Below are 25,204 nucleotides of genomic sequence, written 5' to 3' on the forward strand. Positions count from 1 at the left end.
CTACAGTAATTACAGCTTGTGTTAACATCCACAGGGACCTCACGGGTTAGCCTACTCTATACAGTACTTACAACCTTACTAGTGTTCACTTCATAGCCACAGATGGTTCATCTAGTTATTTACATTATTTACACATTACTTTGTCTGTTTCAGTCACTGTTATTTAGTCACTACAGTAATTACAACTTGTGTTCACATCCACAGGAACCGCATGGATTAGCCTACTCTATACAGTATTTACAACCTTACTAGTGTTCACTTCACAGCCACAGATGGTTCATCTAGTTATTTACATTATTTACACATTACTTTGGTTCATTCACACATTACTTTGCCATTTTTGCTTTGATGGCTCCGACATGAGCCTTCCTGAGCAGCTTGCATTTTTCTTTTTGTTTCTGCTTTAGTGGATTCTGCCTTGGATTTTATAGCCATTTTCTTTCTCTGCGACTCACTCTCCACTTGTAACTGCTCCAAATGCAAAAATCATGAAGAGTACAAACAATGTTTATTCCATTAGGTAACTTCCTTTATCTAAATAGCCATTTGTGATTTATAGCATGAAATAACAATTATCTTGTAGTCATGTTGTTTGTTTCAAAATGATTCAACTATTCAATGTGAAAATATAAACAGTAGAAATAATGAACAAAATGTCAGCTACTGTCTTGTTGTAAAACACCAATGAAAATGAAATATAGCATTTAGACAAGCCTTATTTCATTACTAACTACAACAGCACAGACCCACAAAGGCCAAACAATCCTATACTAACCAGGTGATATGTTCCACTCCAGTCCTGTAGGTGGTAGTAGTGCACACCTTAAAATGGGCGCTAACTGACTCGCTGACAAGCTTTTTTACCACCAATTACTGTCCCATCTGCTGGGTCACTGCACGACCAATGTTTGATAGCTTCTTCCTTAGAATCATGTGCATCTGCATGTCTGGTGAATGCTTTAATGTATGCAGTTGTTGTGAAATGTCTTACTCACGTCATTGCATGTACGTCCACATAAAAACAATTTATCAATGACCTATTTTCTTTTACATATTTTAAATACAAACTTTATTTATTTATTTAGTGGTGCCTCAGTATGGACGGCCAAATGGGACAAATTAGATACACAAAAAAATCTTTAATTATTTAAATATGTCATTAATTAATTATAATTAGAATAAATACGTAAATGTGTCAATGTAATTAATGTAAAATTAAATGTATTTATTGCATGTTTTATTTATATATTTTATAATTTAATCAATTAATTTCATTATTTCATGAGTTCATTAATTAATGACACATTTCAGTAATTATTTAAAGATGTATTTATTTGTCTACTTTCGTCCCATTTGTCAGTATGCACTTCATCAATTTATATTATCCGTCAAACTCAGCCGTCAATGTCAGTGACACCCGATTGAGCGGAGGAGTACTGGTCGACAACTTTGTCTGAAAGTGCGGAAATAACTCCCGACAACTTCGATGAATTCCTCTACTATATACGGTTACATGCAGCACGTGTCACTTCCACAAAATCTACCTGGTCTAAAATAGCTGACTTTGATGGATAAATGAATGAACCTTCGGTATGGTTTGTCTAGACCAGGGGTCTGCAACCTGCGGCCCCCTTAATAATAATAATAATAATAATTCATTTTATTTATGGGCGCCTTTCTCAGCACTCAAGGTCACCTTACAACCGATAAAAGATCAATCAGTCTTGTGACAAACAATTAAAAAACAAATATATGTACATAATAAGAACAGTGCAAATGAGAAGTGACATGGAGGCAACTAATTAACATGAGTAAGCTAGTTTAAAAAGATATGTTTTCAGGCCAGATTTGAAGGTGGCAATCAAAGAATGTCGAATGTCCAGGGGCAGAGAGTTCCAGAGGTGGGGGGCTGAGTGACTAAATGATCTTGACCCCATGGTAACCAGGCGTGTAGGTGGGAGGATGAGCTGGTTGGAGGAAGAAGACCTGAGAGAACGGGAGGGTGTCTTGATATGAAGGAGATCGGTGAGATATGGAGGGGCAAGATTGTTGATGGCCTTCAATGTGAGGAGAAGGATCTTGTAGTGGATGCGATATTTAATGGGGAGCCAATGGAGTTGCTTCAGGACAGGTGTTATGTGACTAATGGAGGAGGTTCTAGTAACGACACTGGCAGCTGAGTTTTGAACCAGTTGTAGTTTATGGATGGACTTGTCAGGTAAACCAAAGAGTAGAGAATAACAGTAGTCCAAACAGGGTGTTACCCAGAATTTCAGCTCTGCTGAGGGAGAGAGATGGGCGTCCATCCATCTTCAACCGCTTATCCGGAATCGGGTCGCGGGGACAACAGCTCCAGCAGAGACCCCCAGACTTCCCTCTCCAGAGCAACATTAGCAACTTTCTCCTGGGGGATCCCGAAGCGTTCCCAGGCCAGAGAGGAGATGTAATCCCCCCATCTGGTCCTTGGCCTGCCCCGGGGTCTCCTCCCTGTGGGATGTGCAACGAGGACCTCCCTAGGGAGACGCCGGTGAGGCATCCGCACGAGATGCCCGAACCACCAAAGCTGGCTTTTTTCCAAGCGAAGGAGCAGCGGCTCTACTGCGAGTCTCTCTCGGGTGACTGAACTTCTCACCCTATCTCTAAGGGAGATGCCAGCCACCCGTCTGAGGAAATTCATTTCGGCCGCTTGTATCCACGATCGTATTCTTTCTGTCATGACCCACACTTCATGACCATAGGTGAGAGTAGGAATGTAGATAGCTCGGTAGACCGAAAGCTTTGCCTTCTGGCCCAGCTCTCGTTTCGTCACAACAGTGCGGCAGAGGAAGGAGGGGGGGAGGGAGAGACATGGTGAGTTTGGTGGACAGGTAGAGCTGGGTGTCATCTGCATAGCAATGGAATTGAATATTAAATTTACGGAAAACTTGGCCAAGAGGGAGGAGGTAGATTATAAACAGGAGGGGTCCAAGGACAGAACCTTGGGGTACACCAGAGGAGAGGGGGGGAAGAATGAGATCTGAATGTTTTGAGTTGGACAAACTGAGTACGACCAGAGAGATAAGATTTAAACCAGTCCAGGGGTGTACCAGATACTCCAGGGGAGGCCAGTCGGTCGATCAGGATGGCATGAGAGATTGTGTCAAAAGCCTCACTTAGGTCCAGGAGGATGAGAATTGTGAGTGGTCCAGAGTCTGCAGCCATGAGAAGGTCATTGGCTATTTTAACAAGAGCTGTTTCTGTGCTATGAAGTGGGTGGAAACCTGATTGGAACTGTTCATAGAGACTATTTTGTGAGAGGTGTTTGTGAATCTGAGTGGAAACTATTTTTTCTAGGATTTTTGAAAGGAAGGGGAGGTTGGAGATAGGGCGGAGATTGTTGAAGTTGTTGGGGTCGGTACCAGGTTTTATGAGAATATGGGTTATTGCAACTGATTTGAGGGGTGACGAAACAGTGCCAGAAATAAGTGAGGATTGAGTAATTGCAGTTATGAGAGGGGCCAGGGAACAAATGCAAGCTTTGACCAGAGTAGTAAGGAGAAGATCAAGTTGGCAAGTGGATGATTTAGATTTGCAGACAAGTTTGGTTATTTCAGCAGCAGAGGGGAGGTTAAAGTCAGAAACTGGACGAGAGAAAACTATTTGAAAATCAGGGGGCGTAGGGTACTTGAGATCTGGGGGACTAACTGCTGATGGATTGTCAATTTTAGTATTAAAAAATGTCACAATGGAATTACAGGAGTCAGGTGGGCGTGGTGTTTTGTGAACCAGGGAGAATAATGCTTGAGTTGCCAGAACCTGACCTGATTAAATCTGCATAATAGTTAGATTTTGCTGTGGAGAGAGAGTCCTTATAGAACATGAAATGTGTATAGAACCTTTCCTTGTGGATGGTGAGACCGGTTTTTCTGTAGAGGTGTTACAGTTGGCGACCTCTAGCTTTCAGTCGGTGCAGTTCAGGAGTAAACCAAGTTGCAGATTTGGTAAATGAAACAGTCTGTGATTTTAAAGGGACGAGGGAATCCAGTAGATTGTGAAGGCCATTAGTGACTCTGTAGATCATCAGGTGCAGAATTGAAGTTAATACAGGGAAGGTTAGCAATACCAATGGCCAGTGCAGTTGGATCAGTGTTCTTGATATTACGAACAAAGATTGTACGGGGTATTTTGGTAATGAGCAGTGTCACCTTAACATTAAATGAGATTAGCATGTGGTCAGAGATGGGGAGAGTAGAAGCAGACAAATTAGATGGAGTTACACCAGAGCAGCAGAGTAGGATCAAGATATGGCTTTTTGAATGTGTGGGAAAATTAATAAACTGCTGCACATCAAAACTGTCCAGTCATGATATGAAGTCTTTTGTAAGGTAGTTATTACCATTGTTAATATGAACATTAAAGTCACCAAGGATAATGACATTAGGGGAGAGGGATGAAATGAAAGTGAGGAAGGCAGAAAATTCATTGATGAATTCTGAATTCGGCTTAGGTGGACGGTAAACAGTGGCAACAGTGATATGAGACGGACCATTCAGTTTTATGACAAGCGACTCAAATGGCCCATACACCGGCACAGAGACAGGCGAAACTTTCCAGATTATCGCGAGACCACCACCGCGACCGGTCATGTGGGGTTGACAGTTGTGAACAAACACGGGGGTCGTTGCTTCGTTTAGCTGTGAAAAGTCGTTTGGTTGTTGCCATGTCTCGGTCAGGCTTAAAAAGTCATACTTGCGGTCATTGATTAGATCCTGGAGATGTCCTTTGCCCGAAAGCGAGCGGATGGTGAATAATCCGAAGTGGAGATCATTATGGTTGCTCCTGGCGGAGACAGTGTTAGCTTTAGCCGACCTGGCTAGGTTGGCTAGCACACCATGGTCAACCATCCTGCTGGATGTTCTCGGTTGACGGCGAGATGAAGACCAGAAGGAGTTGATGGTGGTGGAGTCATCGTAGTTGAAACTTCGTCGGGACCCACGGTGAAGATATCTCCGGCGAGGTAAACGAACGTCGTCCGGACCATGGTGCAGTGACGATTGTAGTGTTGGTGGGGCAGGCGGATTGAAGCGGAGTTTGAGAAGCTTAATGCCTCTGCCCTGGCTCCCTTTGGCTTGCCTTTGACACACAATTTCAGCAAATAATGGCTATTTCATTTGTATTAATTCTATTTTATTTAGTTTATTTTAATGTTCCAGTTGTTATTTTGTAGAGTTATGTGATCTTGTAATATAAAAATAAAATGTATTTTAATATTTTGCCAATGGAAATGTTTGTCACACCCCCTATGTGTCATCTTTTGTTGCCAGGCAATTGTATTATTTTTTAGCGGTCAACAATTGAGGGAAAATACAACATTTAATGCTTCATGGAAAGATTGATTTGTCTTCATTGTTGACGAGGTTGGTTCATGTGTGTGCTTAATATGTGGGGAGAAAATGGCAAACAACGTGTAAGTAATAAAGTGTAGTGAAACTATAAGTGGCGTTATCGTCATTTTAGGGATCAAACTGAGTTTGCGGCTTTCGGTGTGTTTTATTTGGTGGGAAATGGGCTCAAGTGGCTCTTTGTATGGTGAAGGTTGCTGATCCCTAGTCTAGACTTAGTGTATATTGGTCAGATCTCGACTTAGACTTAGTGTAAATTGGTCACATCTAATCTTAGACTTAGTGTAAATTGGTCAGATCTAGTCTTAGACTTAGTGTAAATTTGTCATATCTACTCTAGACTTGGTGTAAATTGGTCAGATCTTGTCTTAGACTTGGTGTAAATTGGTCATATTTAGTCTTAGACTTAATGTAAATTGGTCATATCTTGTCTAAGACAGTGTAAATTGGTTATATCTAGTCTTAGACTTAGTGTAAATTGGTCATATCTCGTCTTAGACTTGGTGTGAATCGGTCAGAACTCGTCTTAGACTTACTGTAAATTGGTCATATCTCGTCTTAGACTTACTGTAAATTGGTCATATCTAGTCTTAGACTTACTGTAAATTGGTCAGATCTCATCTTAGACTTACTGTAAATTGGTCAGATCTCGTCTTATACTTATGGTAAATTGGTCATATCTCGTCTTAGACTTATTGTAACTTGGTCAGATCCGCTGCGGAAAGCTGATCAAAGCAAAAAAAATGTTGGTGGGTCGTTTTCTGTCTAGTGTTTAATTTCATAAATGCTGTTTCATAAGTGTAGCGAAACTATAAGTGGTTTTATCGTCATTTTAGGGATTAGAGTTTGCGGCTCTCTGTGGGTTTTATTTGTTGGGAAATGGACTCAAAAAGCACTAACCTATTTATTATTAACTGTCTGGAGTGGACTTATGCTGTCTTTAAGTTGAAGTGGACTGGTAATTGTTTTGTTGGTGACACCTAGCGGCCACAATAATTATGTTAAACTCATGACGCAGTACTGTGTGACAAATGTACTCGCAAACGCGTCTAAAAATATACTTTAAAGCAGGCCTGTGTGTCCTTGTCCGGCCCACGTGAGGCCAATCATAAATTACAAAATAAATTCTAAAAAGTATCTATGCCGAGTGTGCAATACAATGGTGCTGCTTTTGTTTTGAAAAGCGTTATTTGTATTACTTCCGTGTGGACTTATGCTCGTGCGCGATTGTGAGTGAATGTGAACAGCGGCAATCACAAATTACAAAATAAATTAAAAAAAACATCTATGCCGTGCGTGCAATACAACTGTGCTGCTTTTATTTTGAAAAGTGTTATTTATGGGCGTATGTCCGTGTGTAACCTGTGAGTGAAGGTGCACAGCGACAAGTGATGCCCGATTACCCCCGAGACGCTAAAAAGAGAAAAGTTGATGACGAATGCTGTGTTTTCAACAAGACGTGGACTGCCAAGTATTTCTTTACAGAAATTAAAGGTAAAACCGTGTACTTAATTTGTGGTACACGGGTTGCTGTGTTTAAAGAATATAATTTGAATTGCCACTACACGAGGAAGCACGAGGAAAAATACCGGAATCTGTCTGATGAAGCGCGCGCAAGGGAGGCTGATGTGTTGATGGTAAAACTGCAAACCCAACAAGGACTTTTTGCCAAATTTCACACCCCCAGAGATGCAGATGTCAGGACAAGTTTCGTCATTTCTCACAAAATCGCCAGAAAAAGTAAGGCGTTTTCTGACGGAGAGTTTATTAAAGAGTGCTTATTGGACTCTGTTGCGCTGATATCCCCGGAGAAGAGGGGCGCATTTGAGAATGTGTCACTCTCCCGACGCACTGTAACGAGGCGGGTTGAGACCATCGCTGGAAACTTGGAGTTTCAGCTGAAGAACAGAACGGCCGACTTTGACTGTTTTTCGCCGGCTTTGGATGAGAGCTGCGATGTACGTGACACCGCCCAGCTGCTCATCTTCTTACGTGGGATAACTGCAGACTTTCAAATCACGGAGTAGCTGGCAGCCATGCAGTCAATTAAAAGAGACAACCACAGGTAATGACTTGTTCACATAGGTAAATGCGTGTTTGAACATGTTAGGACTGAAATGGGACAAGCTGGCAGGTGTGACAACAGATGGTTGTTCACAGCAAAGCCAAATGACTTGCATAAGATGGGTAAGTAAAAGTTCAACGATTTGTGTCTCCTGAACAATGAATGCATGGTTGAAGCCGGTGGATGGAAACGTATAAAGTGTTTAGTACCCAGATGTGCAGCCATCGAGGAGGGAAGCGTTTGTAAACATGGCGGTGAGAGTGAATGGAATGATAATGTAAAAGTCAAAAACTTGGGATAAGTCCGTGTCAAAAGATGCTGAAACGCCACAAACACTTGCACAACTTTACAAAGACAAACGTAACAAAGGAGTGTTATGTAGGTTAAGTGGCGGCAATTGCTAAAGGAGATCATGAAATATTTAGTAGTGAATTCATACTATTACATACAGTAAGCACTAGGGGTGTAACGGCACACAAAAATTTCGGTTCGGTACGTACCTCGGTTTAGAGGTCACGGTTCGGTTCATTTTCGGTATAGTAAGAAAACAACAAAATATACATTTTTTGGTTATTTATTTACCAAATTTGCAAAATCTTCCACCAATTATAATTTTCTTAGTGGAATATTTGATGTGAAGTAATCGGAAACTTGGATAGGTCAATAATTCATAATAACATTGATTTTGATTCAATATTATGTTTTGAGCAATGACAGTTTGAAAGAAACAAAACAGCTTTGTTTTATTAGTCAACATTGCAGCTTTTTCTAAATTACATTTAACCTTTAAGCTTTTTTATTTCACTTTTGTTATGTTTTTGTTTATTTTAATAGTATTTTTAGAATGTGCCGTGGGCCTTTGAAACATTAGCTGTGGGCCGCAAATGGCGTCCGGGGCACACTTTTGACACCCCAGCTATAGATAATAAAAAATTGAATCTGATAAATCTATGGATAAAAAGCAGAGCCTGGCGACGCATGCGCATTTATCAAACTCTCTCGCTCTCTCTGTCTCTGCCCCTCCCTCACCAATGCTGCTGCGCGCACACCTCCACAATTTGTTTTTTTTTAACCCCTTCTTAACCCTGAACGTACATAGAAAATACATGCAACCCTAACTCAAAATGCCGGACATTTGAGGCATTTTAGAAACTCCGCCAGGACAGCCCCGCAAAAGAGGACATGTCCGGTGAAAAGAGGACGTATGGTCAGTCTATCATAGTCCGGTCGCTGCTAGCATGCCGTGTGTTGTGCCTCAGTGTGTATTGTTTACATAACGTGCGTTACGCTACTTAATATGTCCATGTGGAAACTCGTTCGGTACACCTCCGAACCGAACCGAAACCCCCGTACCGAAACGGTTCAATACAAATATGCGTACCGTTAAGCACACACTAATTTATCTGTGGTAGTAGTGTACTCGGCAGTAAAACTATATATAAAAAAACATAATCCTCTCTAATATTATTTCTATTATTTGTTCCAATAATTTCAGGTCAGCTTCTCATGCATAATCTTTTCTCCAAGTTTATACAGCAAGCGACAATAAAAGTGATTGCCTGTTTAGTGTTTACACTTATCTTATGGTGGGGTGAGCAAAGCAATGTCATCTTGTCATGTCTAAATAAAAACTAATCCTTGTGTCTTAGCAATATGTTTTCCAAAAAGAGTAAAAAAACCGGTAAAAATTAGAGATGTCCGATAATGGCTTTTTTGCCGATATTCTGATATTGTCCAACTCGTAATTACCGATTCCGATATCAACCCATACCGATATACAGTGTACAGTTGTGGAATTAACACATTATTATGCCTAATTTTGTTGTGATGCCCCGCTGGATGCATTAAACAATGTAACAAGATTTTCCAAAATAAGAGAACAACTTCAACTCAAGTTATGGAAAAAGTGCCAACATGGCACTGCCATATTTATTATTGACGTCACAAAGTGCTTTTTTTTTTTAACATGCCTCAAAACAGCATCTTGGAATTTGGGACATGCTCTCCCTGAGATAATCCTGATACCCACTACAACTTTGGGAAATACTATACTTTGATTTAAACAAAGTGCATTATTATTTATTTGTTTAAACATGCCTCAAAACAACAGCTACAAAAACAATGAAGGCACACAGCTTCAGTCCAGAGTATACAGGTGCTAGAGTAATAAAGTAAACAATAACATAGTCCTCATTTAGTGCAAGATAGCCTGGTATACAGATAATTATAATCTGGGCTCAATCTGCCCTGCTCTAACGTATTTGTATGAGTAACACAAATGTGCTGCAAGCTAGTGGTGAGTGCTTGAAGTGACCAGTCAGCCAGAGCTTCTGAAATGCTGCGTTGAGACAGGGCACCTCCATTCACTGCAAGCTGCAAAGTGTGCGCCATGCAGGGCAGACTAGCCATCGTAGCTTTTGCCATATTGCGTGCGTTGTCCCTGACCACAACGTGGGGTGTTTTTTGTTGTATTTTTGTTTTTTCTCTGCGGAGTCTTTAAGCGACAACTGTGTGGTATTACTTTTTTCCGGTGTTTGCTTTTCATCCATCTTTCTTTTGTATTCGTGTATCTCCTTATTAATTCTTGAAGAGGTGGGAGATCTAATTGCTCGTATTAAAGGAAGACGTCTTGGTTCCTCCTCGCATAACCAACTTTTTGCAGTCATTGCAAATTGACAGTTTTTTATCCGTGAGACACTTTAAAATAATCCCAAACCATAGACATGGTGTCGTTAGTCAGTCACCGAGCGAGCTTATTAGCCACGGCTACAGCACCGGCAACAACACACTCTTGTTGTTGTTATGCTCCGCTCGTGGTGGTTTGATGAGGTCATCAAGAGTCGCCAGTAAACCTCTCATGCTGCAGTCGTGCTGCAACTCCTGTGTAGTGTGTGGGAGAGGGGAGGGGCTGCTGACTGGGAGAGGCAACGTCCGCGTTTTACCGGATTAGTACCGCTCCGTACTGCGGCGTTTTAAAAAGTGATTAATTTTACTTTTTGAAACCGATACCATCTCTAGTAAAAATGTATCCATACTAGAGTTGTACAGTATACCGGTATTGGGATAGTACCGCGATTATAATGAATCATATTCAGTACGATACCGCCTCTGAAAAGAACTGGTCCCGCACCCCCGCACTTCACTACACACCGTAGCTCACCGGCTTCACCGTTAATGATGCCGTTCATGAATGTAAACAAATGCCATGGGTGGATCTACACCTGACATCCACTGTAATGATACCGAGTACAAGAGCATATCGAGTCGATACTACTATGATTACATAAATATTTTTCACAAAATATTATTTAGTTTTCGTCTATGTTTATAAACTCAGGAAATACATCCCTGGACACATGAGGACTTTGAATATGACCAATGTAATGTCCTGTAACTACTTGGTATCGGATTGATACCCAAATTTGTGGTATCACCCAAAACTAATTAAAGTATCAAACAACAGACGAATACGTGATTATTACATTTTAACAGAAGTGTAGATAGAACATGTTAAAAGAGAAAATAAGCAGATATTAACAGTAAATGAACAAGTGGATTAATAATCCATTTTCTACCACTTGTCCTTCATAATGTAGACAAAATAATAGAATGGAAAATGACACAATATGTTACTGCATACGTCAGCAGCTAAATTAGGAGCCTTTGTTTGCTTACCTAGTACTAAAAGACAAGTTGTCTTGCATTTAAGGACAATATTTAAGGATAAAATTGCAATAATAAACATATGTTTAATGTACCGTAAGATTTGTTGTTAAATTAAAGCCAATAATGCAATTTTTTGTGGTGCCCTTTTAGAAACGTACCGAAAAGTATACAAATAATTTTGGTACTGGTATCATAATAATTTTGGTACTGGTACAACACTAATCCATACACACCAGATACGTTATCCACATTATTCACATCCAAATTCTGTATGAGGCCTGCAAGCCATAATGGCCTTCCTTCTTTTTAGACAACCACTCTGTCTGCACACACTGTTTTTCACAACCTTGTACAGATACAGTAGTACTGTAGATGTTTTTGTCGCTTTGCTCCATTCTGACAGCCGAAAAAAACATTACCAAAGTTAACCATTTAGCTTTAGCAGAGATGCTAACTGTCCCTTTTACAGACAATATATTGTTGTGCTTTCCTCTACCATTGCTGATGTTGATATTACATGGAAACACTTGTTATTAAGCATTGATTGATTGATTGATTGATTGATTGAAACTTTTATTAGTACATATTCTGTACAATTGACCACTAAATGGTAACACCCGAATAAGTTTTTCAACCTGTTTAAGTCGGGGTCCACGTTGATCAATTCATGGTAAGCAGACTGCACCTTTTGCAAGTACACACTTCTATGGCAATTCTGAAAATTGGCTGTTACCATGTTTGCTAATATTTTTTTCAATGAGTTTACACTAGAGAAGCTCCTGGTGTATTTAGTTACCGGTAGTTTAACCTTTTTTTTTCCAATGTGAACGAGCAGTGAATGAATTCATATACTTAAAATTCATTCTGGACCTCTGATTTTACTTTGTCGTTGTATGTTTTGTCCCTATGGATGTGAAATGGTCTTCAATTATTTTCAAGATTGGTCTTAAAAAAGTCTTAAAAAGTCTTAAATTTGACGTGTTGAAACCTGCAGAGACCCTGCATACTGAAACCGGGGCGAATGAAAGTCGAGGCACCGCTGTATAAATAGATCTGCGGCCACTGGTGCAGACAAGGCGGGTCCTGCCTTCACATAGTGATTGTTGTATTGTACTATTATTAGGATAAGCCAGACGTGTGTGGCCATGCAGCACTTTGCAAAGACAGACGCTTCCTGTCTGCTCGCGTTGAGGAGATGCAGAGGTCATCTTTCAAGTGCCTTGTTGAATTAATGAAAGACGGTGGGGGGAGGAATTCGAGAGAGTAATTTCTAGAATCAGCGCTTTGCCACGGCCTGTTGTTCTCTCGCTCTGTCCTGCCTTTCCGAACAGACGTCAACAGTTCTTCCATAGTCTGTCTCTCTGTGCAGCTTGCAGTGGAATACTAATGTGAGCAGCCATGGAGCTTGTCATCTTGTCTCAGCTGTGTGCATGCTGATGTCAGAGTTCTCTTCTTCTTCTCTTTACATCGACAAATGAACAGAGGGATGTTCCCTTGTTTCTTCTCCCAAGAATACCCTGCATTAGCCTGACTCTTTGCCTGCACACTGAAGTAGACTCTAGACCAGGGGTGCCCACACTTTTTCTGCTGGCAAGCTACTTTTCAATTGACCAAGTCGAGGGGATCTACCTCATTCATATATATCATTTAGATTCATTTATTTATGAAAGTGATGTTTTTGTTTGTGTTTAATGATAATACAAGCATGTTTAACATGCTGTCTTTCATGAAGAAAAGAATATAAGTTGGTGTATTACCTGATTCTGATGACTTGCATTGATTGGAATCAGACAGTAGTGATGATATCGTCCACGTTTTCTAATGGAGGAGAAAAAAAGTCCTCCTTTCCGTCCAATACCACATGAAAGTGGTTGTTTTTTGGCATCTTATTTGTCCAGCTTCCATACTCCTTTGTATACACTTTACAAGAAATACTTTGGCGGCAAACTACGTAGCTTGCGAGCTTGTGCACACCAGCTTTCTGAGACTCTTATTTTGTTAGCGCAGGCAGGATGAAGCAGCGCTTTTATTGTGAAGACAGGAATTGTGCAGTCGGTCTTTAGAGTTTACAGCACAAGAGTCTGTTTAAATAAAAAGTCTTTCTCGCCTTCCTGTCGGTCATTTTTTCTTAATGATCTGGCAGCAGCCAGCGTCATATCACAAGACCCTCGGGTGCCGTGAATGTCAATCAAGTGACGAAAGTGACGTCATTGTGAAGATTGATGATCGCAAATTTTTATGTCTATTTTTTTAATGCCTGGCTGGCGATCGACTGACACACCCTCCCGCCATCGACCCGTAGCTCGCGATCGACGTAAGGGGCACCCCTGCTCTAAAGCATACACCTGACTGGGGTGTCCCGATACCAATATTTTGGTACCGGTACCAGAATGTATTTCGATACTTTTCAAAATAAAGGACACCACAAAAAAAAAATATGTGGCTTTATTTTAACCAAAAATCTTAACTCAAAGGACAATTTTAGAAGATTAAAATAAATATTTATAGGTATTAAACACATTAGGCTTTTTTTTGTAGCACTCAAAGAACAATTTACAATTTTATATATTACATATTGCCTGCCATAATCTAGGACAGGGGTCACCAACCTTTTTGAAACTGAGAGCTTCTTCTTGTGTACTGATTAATGTGAAGGGCTACCAGTTTGATACACACTTAAATAAATTGCCAGAAATAGCCAATGTGCTCAATTTACCTTTAATTCTATGTTATTATTAATAATTTATTATATTTATCTTTGTGGAAACACTGATCATCTTAATGATTTCTCACAATAAATATATATAGAAACAGATAAATATCAATATGCAACACTTTATTTTTATATTTTCTCTAAGTGCACATTTTTAAAATTGAACATTTTCAAATGATAACTTCGAAGACAGTCTTGTGAAATCACAATATCCCATTTTAACTAGCTAGCCACTAACATTTTTTAACAAATCATGAATTACTTTGCACCATGTTTGTACAAATAATAACTCATGTAAAATACAAAAGTCAACTCAAAATTTTTAAAATCATGTCACACTTTGAACTGGACACCAAATCTGTTATCTGTTTCTTTTTCAGTTAGTGAGAAGCCTGGCATTGCATGCTGTTAACTAGTACGTTGTACTCTGGTGTGTAACTTGACACTGCAACTCTGAGTGAGTCTTGCAGATGTGCGTCAGTGAGGCGTGTTCTGTGTCTGTTCTTGATGAAGTTCATGTCAGAAAAGGCTGATTCACAAAGATAAGATTTTTCCTCATTGTTTGCGGAACTTTCTTAATCTTTTGGACATATTTTCACAGCAATCTGGCCTTAAGCTTAATTATGATAAATGTAAAATGTTAAGGATCGGAAATCTAAAGGGAACGTCCATTCGAATGGAATACAAAGTGCCTGTTTTGTGGACAGATGGACCAGTTAACATACTTGGTGTTGTTGTCCCAGAGAATCTGGAAGATCTAGGCTCAGTAAATTATGATAATTGACTAAGAAAGCTGGACAAAATTATGCAATTATGGAAAGGGAAATCCTTAACCTTGTACGGTAAAATATATATTGTCAACTCGTTAGTTATTCCTCAAATTATTTATTTGTTTTTGTCATTACCAGCTGCATCACAAAACTTTTTTAAGATTTATGAGCGGAGGGTCTTCGATTTTGTCTGGGACGGCAAACCAGAAAATTTTAAAAGAAAGGTTTTGTACAAAGAGTATGAATATGGGGCCCTGAAACTTCTCAACCTTGAAGCTATGTATCTGTCTTTAAAAGCATCAATTGTTCCAAAGATGTATTTAAACACTGAGTGGTACATAAGTGTCCTGTTGGACAAAAAACATGTACTGTATCAAAAGAAATTGTATCCTTTTTTACAAGTGATCCCCTCCCATTTTTCTTATGTAGAGAGTCTGCTGGGAAACATGGCGGGGTTCATAAAGGAAACAATCCACTCATGGTGGTGTTTTCAATTTTATGTGCCAGAAAAAAGAGACGATATTTTGCAGCATATAATATGGATGAACTCTAATATTGTAATAGATGGAAAGCCTTTCTTTTGGAAAAATATGTTTGAAAGAGGAATCATTTTTGTCAATGATATTATCAATGAGAATGGTAAAATTATGAAATATGATGAATTTAGAACTATGTATGGTGATGCTTGCTCAAGCTTTTCATTTAATCAACTAACTGGAGTAATTGGGAAAAAATGGAAACAAATAATTAATTATGGAACTACTAAATTATTAGTTTGTAAACCTCTAATAAGAAATTCTAGTTGGCAAAAAGGAACTAAAATAAATAGAAAAATATATAATTTTTATTTAATAAAGAAATCTTTGAAGGCTGTCCCATACAACACATATGGAAAATGGGAGGACTTTTTTGACTGCCCGTTGCCGTGGGATGCAATATTCAAACTAATCTATAAAACTACTATCGATGTGCAAAATCGTTATTTTCAAATTAAAATTATTTTTAACTTCTTACCCACGGGGAAAATGTTAAAATTATGGAATATGACAGAGTCAGATGATTGCCGATTTTGTTGTCAGGAGTCTTAATCCACCCTGCATTTGTTTTGGTATTGTCATATTGTGTCTTCGTTTTGGGTGGAAGTTGAAAAAATGTGTTTAAGGATTGGTTTGTTTATGAAGCTTGATGTGGTTTCTGTTATTTTAGGAGAGTTAATTGACAATCATGATTTAGTCAATTTAATTATAGTACTCGGTAAAGGTTTATTTTTAAGGCCAAAAACAGATACTCACTTAGTATTACTTTCTTTAAAACATTTATTCAGTATTTTTTAACTTTAGAAAGTTACATGGTTGAAAAAAATAATGATGCCAAAAAACATAAAAAAAGATGTGAGGTCCTCAAAGGCTTATTTTGAAAGTATAATTATGTTTATAGATTATATGCTATCTGTTGTTGTGTTCCCTAATTTGAGTGACCTGTACATAAATGCTTATTTTGAAAATGTAATTTTGTTTATAAATCATATGCAATCTGTTGTGTTCCCTAATTTTTCTCTGTGTACATGAATGAAGGTGTGTGTTGCTGAGTCCGACTTGGACATTATCTGGACTGGACCTGGTTTTAAAAACCCTTTAAACTAATCTAATTTCATTGACAACCTGGTCTGGTAAAGATAAGGTCCTTTTTAAAAAATAAATAAATAAAATAAGATAAATAAATAAAAAACATTTTCTTGGATAAAAAAGAAAGTAAAACAATATAAAAATAATCATATAAAAAATAGTAATTAATGAAAATGTTAGTGGACCAGCAGCACATACAATCATGTGTGCTTCAGGGACTGTGTCCCTTGCAGATGTGTTGTCTATGTTGTGGGAACCAGAATATTGGTAGCAGAAAGAAATAACCCCTTTTGTATGAGTGGTGAGTGTGTGTGGATGAGTGTGCAAGGGGGGGGTTGTCGCACTGATTGATGACCCCTGATCTAGGATTAGGTTAGAATATAATAGAAAGCTTTATTGACATTATCCTTTATAATGTACGGTTGCCACTATGTTACGCACTGTGTCTATGCGTTAAGAAAAATAAAATTATTAGTAAATACTAAAAATAATGCTTTAGCTCAAAGCACACATATGATTATATTACATCCGGAGATGCTTTCCTCTTCATTCACCTTAGGTGAATGGAGCCTTGGCCAGGAGGACTTGATATCATCAGATGGTATCCAGCGGTCATTGGGTGTTTCGACCCTGAACCATAACACTCTACCGCTGGTGGGCCGGCAGTGGTGGCCAAGTCACTGCCTATCTCCTCCTCCTGGCTTCCAGCTCATCTCGTATCTCCTGCTCCATAACCAGCAAGAGGCTCTCTCTGCTGCCTCCCCCATCCTGCTAGCTGCTATCTTTCTCTCCTTCCCTGTTATTCCCAAGGCTGTGAGCATTCTCCATACCGACTGGGCAGGGAATCCTCTGCAGCCGACCTCGACCGGGAACAGCCATGCCTGCCATCCTTTTCCCCTGCAGTCATTCAAAAGGTCCTGGTATTTGGCACTTTTCCTTTCGAAGGCTTGGTCGCACCCTTCTTCCCATGGGACTGTGAGTTCTATGAGAATGATCTTCTTTGCCTCCTCAGACCACAGCACCACATCCGGTCTCAGGGTTGTCTGGACAACCTGGGGGAACTGAAGCCTTCCTCCCAGGTCTACCTTCATGTCCCAAGAACAGGCCATTTGCAATAGGCTCTTCCTTGATGTTGCTGTGGTTGGTGGCTTTTCTCCCTCCCTCACAAACTGGATTGATGTTGTTCTCCCTTGTGGTTGCCGTTTCTTGCATCTCTGCTGCTCCAGGGTGTTAGCCAGTGTCATGAGCACCTTGTCATGACGCCATCTGTATCTCCCTTGGGTGAGTGCTGTTTTACACCCTGACAAGATGTGCGCCATGGTAGCCTTCTGTCCGCAAAGCTTGCATAGTGGATCCTCTCTCATGCCCCATCTGTGCAAGTTTGTTGGAGTCGGGAGTGTGTCATACACTGATCTCAGCAAGAAAGAGATGCGGAATGGTTCCAGCTTCCATAGATCCGCCCACGTGATCTTTCTCTTGGGGAGGTCCCATTTGGTCCAGGCTTCCTGGGACGCTAGTTCCACTGCTCTGGCTTCTCTGTACTGGTGATGTTGTTCTTGTCAGTAAGTGAGCTGTCAAACCACTTTCCAACGCACTTTATAGGGTTCTCCTCAATTGATGGAATCACTTCTCCTTGCACTTGCAGCTTGAACCTGTTCATCAGTTTACCTTTCCGGATAACCATGCTCCTTGATTTTTTGGGTTTAAACTTCATTCTGGACCATGTTGCCATGTGGTCCAGAACTGTTAGCACCCATCTCGCCTCCACATGGGTTGTGGTCGTCACGGTGAGATCGTCCATGTAACTTCTTATTGGGGGTTGTCGAATGCCTGATTCCATTGCTGGTTCTTTGGCTTCTTTCCCAGCAGCTGTTATGAGGAGGTTCATACCCATGATGAAGAGGATGGGGGAGATTGTGCATCCAGTTACGATTCCCTTTTCCAGGTTTTGCCACTGAGTTGTGAAATTGACTGTTTTGAACCGTATCTGGATGCCTCCAAAGTAGCTGGTTATCATTCCCTTGATGTGCAGAGGGATGTGGTAATGGTTTAGTGCAGTGTGAATGAGGGTGTGAGGGATTGCTCCGTAGGCGTTAGCCAGATCGAGCCAGACAACAGTCAGGTTGCCTTTGCTTGCTTTGGCCTACCGGATCATCTGACTGAGAACTCCGGTGTGTTCCAGGCATCCAGAGAAGCCTGGAATTCCACCTTTCTGGATAGATGTGTCAACATATCCATTCTCCGTCATGTATAAGGTCATCCTTTTTGCCAGTACAGAAAAGAAGATTTTGCCTTCTACGTTTAGAAGTGATATTGTACGGAATTGATTTATGGTTGAGGAGTTCTCTTCCTTTGGCACAAAACAGCCTTCTGCCCTCTTCCAGCATGATGTAATGGTGCCCTTTTTCCAGATCCTCCGGAACAGCATCCACAGCCTCCGAAGGAGCATCAGGCATTTCTTATACACCTTATAGGGTATACCACTGGGGCCGGGGGCAGATCCTGTTCTGGCCTTTTTCACCACCTCTTGGATTTCCTTCCAGGATGGTTCACTGATGTTGAGCTCCTTTCTTGGTTTTTCCAAGCTGTCGATGTTATGGTTGGCACCCAGGGCCTGGTTTTTGCAGGTGCCATTGTGGGTTTCCCTTAAGAACGCCTCCACATCTTCCCTCGAGCTGGTCAGCATTCCGGATTTTGCTTCACCCAGTAGTTTCCTGGTGAATGTGAAAGGGTCTTTGGTGAACTGTGCTCTTCTGTTCTCCCTCTCCTTCCTCCTCTTCCGAATGCTTTCTGCTCTACGGAGTCTACAAAGACGTTCCCGGAGTTGCCTTGTCAGATCCTTGATGCCTTCCTTTTCCTCGACTGTGGCTCTTTTGAACTGTTTGTTTAGAGTTTTAATTTCCTTCCTTAGGCGATGGATTTCTCTTTCTCTTCTGCTTGGCTGATGCGCCATTTTGGTGTTAACCTTCTTGTCCTCCATCCCAAAACGCTCCCTTGCCAGATTGTACGTTATTGTTGTGAGTGTATTGACTTTCTGTTCAGCTGTTCCTGCTAGTGTGGCTTCTAGCACTTTGTCGAGGTCTTCATCTAGTTGGTTCCATTCTTTGGTGTCACTCATCTTGGGCCACTTAATTCGTTCTCTCGCAGGGTGGGTTTGGCTCTCTGAAGAGGTATGGGGTGGATCCCGCCTGAGGTCTTGAGGTGGCAAAGGTGCTGAGAGATCTCCAGTGCTGTGGGGCGCTTCCTGCCTGGAGCTCTCCTGCGTCTCACCAGGTGCTACCGCTGTGCGCTGCACCTGTGTCCCCCCTTTTTTGCGAGTGCATGAGGTTGCTGGCCTCATCCACCCACGCCAGTCTTTCCTGGAGGTCATCTGTCTTTCCAGAGTCACCGAACTTCCTCGGTTGCCATCCAGGCTTTCCTGGAAGTCACTGGTTTGTAGCAGGTAAAACACACATTGTAGCAACTTGTAATAAAATTCAGTCATTTTACTTGCATTAGTTGACGTTACGTGCGTGGGCGGTTTGGCCTCCGCTAATGTGTGCGTCTACATATCTACAGAGGAGCTAGTTAACTTTATTACCCGTCGATCTGACTTCTTATTTAATTGTTTAGCTACGTTTCAAGCAAAGGTGGTAATAATTTAATCATGCCATCTTTGACGAAGCATGTTTTAAAGCAGTTTAAAGCGTCATCTTTATCAATAGTTTTGAAGCCTGAATACTTTCATTTTGCTTCACGCACCCTCTTTATTAACCAGTAGAATTGTCTTTATTTGCCATTTTTCCTCTACTCGCTGTTTCTTCTTGTTTGCTCTGCAGTATAGTACCGTTTTGAATTCATTAGTACCGCTGTATTTTATTAGTACCGGTATACCGTACAAAAGGTCTATTCAACTCACGGGCCAAAGCTTTTCATTTGGCCAGCCAAACATCATCCAAATAGGCTTGATGAAACCATTCAAACGAGGGTTGATCATGCATGCAGTACTCCCGCCACCCCACAGGGGGCAACAGCGTATGTGTCAGTGAAGCACCAGAGGGGTGAGTAGAAGAAGACTACACATTCAACCCTGGAAAAAAAATCTAAATAAATGGCAAAAATCTGACCTGACAACAAAATATGAATGTCCTACCCCGAGCAAGTGCTCGAGTCATTGTTTTCTGGTGGACTTTTCAAGCGACGGACACATTGATCCAGACCAGCAGCAACAAAGGTAGAAATCCCAGAATGTAAACTTCATCACGAACCTTGGTCAAACATTTCTAAGTAGATATAATTTGTGCATAAATATTAAGGGTGTAACGGTACACAAAAATTTTGGTTCAGTACGTACCTCGGTTTAGAGGTCACGGTTCGGTTCATTTTCGGTACAGTAAGAAAACAACAAAATATACATTTTTTGGTTATTTATTTACCAAATTTGCAAAATCTTCCACCAAAAATATTTTTCTTAGTGGAATATTTGATGTGAAGTAATCGTAACCTTGGATAGGTCAATAATTCATAATAACATTGATTTTGATTCAATATTATGTTTTGAACAATGACCGTTTGAAAGAAAAAAAACAGCTTTGTTTTATTAGTCAACATTGCAACTTTTTCTAAATTACATTTAACCTTTAAGCTTTTATATTTCACTTTTGTTATGTTTTTGTTTATTTTAATAGTATTTTTAGAATGTGCCGTGGGCCTTTAAAACATTAGCTGTGGGCCGCAAATGGCCTCCGGAGCACACTTTTGACACCCTTGCTAGAGATAATAAAAAATAAAATCTGATAAATCTATGGATAAAAAGCAGAGCCTGGCGACGCATGCGCGTTTATCATAACTCTCTCGCTCTCTCTGTCTCTGCCCCTCCCTCACCAATGCTGTTGCGTGCACAATTTGTTTTGTTTTTAACCCCTTCTCAACCCTGAACGTACATAGAAAATACATGCAACCCTATCTCAAAATGCCGGACATTTGAGGCATTTAAGAAACCAGGACAGCCCCGCAAAAGAGGACATGTCCGGTGAAAAGAGTCTATCGTAGCCTGGTCGCTGCTCGCATGCGTGTGTTGTGCCTCGGTGTGCATTGTTTACACAACGTGCGGCACGCTACTTAATATGTCCTTGTGGAAACTCGTTCGGTACACCTCCGAACCGAACCGCAACCCCCGTACCGAAACGGTTCAATACAAATACACATACCGTTACACCCCTAGTAAATATATTTAGTTTATTTTGAAATTGCTGACATAGTGATGTTTTTTGTATTCGTGGTCGTGTTGTTTTTTGTCTTAGAGTAACGGTACTTCTTTTAGTACATTCAGTGCTAAATTTGACGCTTATAGTGACAAGTCACATACAATGTTTAGTGCGTGAATGTTGTGTAATTTATATATGTGTCAACATTTGTAGTTTATTGTGTGAATATCCATCCATCCATTTTCTACCGCGTGGTGCTGGAGCCTATCCCAGCTGCACTCGGGCGGAAGGCGGGGTACACCCTAGACAAGTCGCCACCTTGCTGCAGGGCCAACACAGACAACATTCATTGTACCACTAAACCTTCGATTTTCTCAATGTAAAATATACAATGGACGGCATACTACATTTTAATTTGATGTTTATATTTTCAGTCTTACAAACCTAAATGAAGGAAGAAGTGTGAAGAAATAAAACTAAGGATGGAAAATAATTGAAAAGAAGGTCCAACAAAAACTGGAGCTTCTTTTTCTTAACTAGCTGCACGCGCTTGAAACGAGTGGTGAGGGCAGAATAATGAATTTATGGACAGTGCCGTGTGAAAGCTGCTGTGTTTACTTTGCAATTAAGTAAACGCAGTCTCAAAGAAATATAACCTGCAGCGGCACTTTCTGACGTAACATCCACATTTCGATGTCCGGCCCCTGAGACATTGGGCTCTTGAAACTGCGGCCATCTTCATGATTTAGTTAAATAGCCCTGCCGTACAACCCCTTACTTAGTAACGCGCCAGTCCCAACACTGGTTATAATACATTGAAAAAATTCTAAATAAAATCTACAACAGATTGTCATAATTATTGCAGCAATACAGAACATAGAGAATGTGCAAAGAAAAAAAAAACGTTTAAATGTTTGATGCCAAAAATTTCAGGAATTCCTGATCGCAACCTCGCTCATTGGTGCATAATGATTGGTTTTTGGCGAGCGCTGCGGCGCTAACGGTGTTATGAGGGCTGCTGTTACGACAAAAAAGATTGACTTTTTACTTCTATAGGGACGCTACATTACTTACAAGAAGTTACTTGTACAATATTGCCACCGACTTGTTGTAAATTGCTGAGTCTGCATTCACTTAGCACAGATAGCTACTTCTTTTTTTGGTATGGTTATTACCGTGTTAGTTGGAACCAGAACAACCAGAACAAAAGCAAACAAAACTACCTAATAAAGACCTCACTTTTTTTGCATGTGTTCTTTACTGCACAGCCATTGTTGCCATTACAAAAATACCAGCATCAACTCACTATCAGTCTCTCTTTTTTTTGTGTACCGAACCACAAGTTTGAACGCAGCCTTGGAGTACACCGCCTCCTCAAACCCTCTAATATAGGACAGACAATTGTTTTAAACAGTTTTAAACCCAGTCAGGCAAAAAATGGGAGGTTGGGCCACCAGCGGGATAATGCCATTTGTGATAAGCGGTTAATTCAAAGCGAGGGATTCAACCAGCCTAACGCAAGGCGTCCAATTCATCTTCCCAATTAGCCTTGCCGCGGTCAGACTCGGCTTAACTTCAATCAAGCTAATGTTGCGTTCACGTCGTCTCAAGGGACAATAGGATGATGATTACAGTATGTGACAAAGCAAAAGTTTCATCACGGTTAAAAGCTGATTATGACCAATGTGTAGTGAGATCCAATAACAAGGTGCTCTATATGAGACAGTGCAGGACCACCGCCATAATAAACAAATGGGTAAAGGGGCCCTATCATGCTCTTTTCAGGGGATTTTAAGATATGTTTCTTTTAATAAAATCCTCTATTAATCTCGAAATCTCAAGGCTGTGTTGTGCTGTCAATAGGATTTTTTTCCCCTGTGATTAATCACATAAATTAACCCTAATTTTTTTCTCAATCAAACGAGCCGGGTGGGCATTCTCACCCCAGAAAAGTATTACAACAGTAACTTTTTAAACATGAAGACATTTAGACATGCCTACCAAATGCATCTAAAACACAGGTGCCCACACCTTTTCAGCAGGCCAGCTACTTTTCAAATGACCAAGTCGAGGGGATCTACCTCATCTTCACTCATTCACTCTTGGCATGAAGCTCATCGAGAGAATGCCAAGAGTGTGCAAAGCAGTAATCAGAGCAAAGTGTGGCTATTTTGAAGAAACTAGGATATAAAACATGTTTTCAGTTATTTCACCTCTTTTTCACATGTGTTCATTCATAGTTTTGATGCCTTCAGTGAGGTAGTGGGTATCAGTGGGTATCAGTGGGTAAACCCCCACACATCTGCGGTCCTCTCCAAGGTTTCTCAGTCATTCTCATCGACGTCCCACTGGGTTGTGAGTTTTTCTATGCCCTTATGTGGGCGCTGAACCGCGAATGTCGTTGTGGATTGTGCAGCCCTTTGAGACACTTGTGATTTAGGGTTATATAAATAAACATTGATTGATTGATTGAATCTACAATATAAATAGTCATGAAAATAAAGAAAACGCATTGAATGAGAAGGTGTGTCTAAACTTTTGGCCTGTACTTTATATACATCCATCCATCCATTTTCTACCGCTTGTCCCTTATATTGATATTATATGTAAATAAATAAATATATGTATATATACAATTAGATGTATACATTTGTATAAATATAATACATATGTGTAGCTGCTGACAGAAGCACATTGTATATATGTTATATAATTTCATGGTTGGTTAGAATAAATAAATACAATGTATAAATATAAGTTCATATTTAAATAAAATGTGATTAAAAATGTATTTCATTTGGTTAATTCATGCAAGTATATATGTTAACTTTATTTTTGTTACAAAACCCATGTAAATTGGAGGGGAACATATTTTTTTTTTCCCGTTTGGTCACATTGTTGGGGGGACAAGTAATAGGTGACGGAATAAGGGAAGCAGCATGATACAGCAAGCATTTGATGGAAGACGTTAATGGAGTCTCGGCTTGAAAATAAACTTTATTCCCTCGGAGTTTGTGAGGCCAATGAGGTATGATTCTTTCTGATAATGTATGTGAAATCATTGTGTTTTCTTTTGTTTCATGTCAGACTTCAAACCCCGTTTCCATATGAGTTGGGAAATTGTGTTAGATGTAAATATAAACGGAATACAATGATTTGCAAATCCTTTTCAACCCATATTCAGTTGAATGCACTACAAAGACAAGATATTTGATGTTCAAACTCATAAACTTTGTTTTTTTTTTGCAAATAATAATTAACTTAGAATTTCATGGCTGCAACACGTGCCAAAGTAGTTGGGAAAGGGCATGTTCACCACTGTGTTACATGGCCTTTCCTTTTAACAACACTCATTAAACGTTTGGGAACTGAGAAGACACATTTTTTAAGCTTCTCAGGTGGAATTCTTTCCCATTCTTGCTTGATGTACAGCTTAAGTTGTTCAACAGTCCGGGGTCTCCGTTGTGGTATTTTAGGCTTCATAATGCGCCACACATTTTCAATGGGAGACAGGTCTGGACTACAGGCAGGCCAGTCTAGTACCCGCACTCTTTTACTATGAAGCCACGTTGATGTAACACGTGGCTTGGCATTGTCTTGCTGAAATAAGCAGGGGCGTGCGTCCATGGTAACGTTGCTTGGATGGCAACATATGTTGCTCCAAAACCTGTATGTACCTTTCACCATTAATGGCGCCTTCACAGATGTGTAAGTTACCCATGTCTTGGGCACTAATACACCCCCATACCATCACAGATGCTGGCTTTTCAACTTTGCGCCTATAACAATCCGGATGGT

The 25,204-nt window shown here is 40.3% G+C and overlaps 1 protein-coding gene and 1 long non-coding RNA gene across 6 annotated transcripts in view; one reads left to right on the forward strand and one right to left on the reverse strand.

Moving 5' to 3' along the window:
• Positions 1-25,204, forward strand: part of LOC133641660 (uncharacterized) — a 135,376-nt gene that overhangs the window by 35,775 nt on the left and 74,397 nt on the right. The window lies entirely within an intron of this gene.
• tmem117 (transmembrane protein 117) overlaps positions 1-25,204 on the reverse strand; it is a 170,143-nt gene that overhangs the window by 28,363 nt on the left and 116,576 nt on the right. The gene's annotated exons all lie outside the window — the stretch shown is intronic.

Source organism: Entelurus aequoreus, linkage group LG24 (assembly GCF_033978785.1).
Source record: "Entelurus aequoreus isolate RoL-2023_Sb linkage group LG24, RoL_Eaeq_v1.1, whole genome shotgun sequence".
In the NCBI taxonomy this organism is placed as follows: Eukaryota; Metazoa; Chordata; class Actinopteri; order Syngnathiformes; family Syngnathidae; genus Entelurus; species Entelurus aequoreus.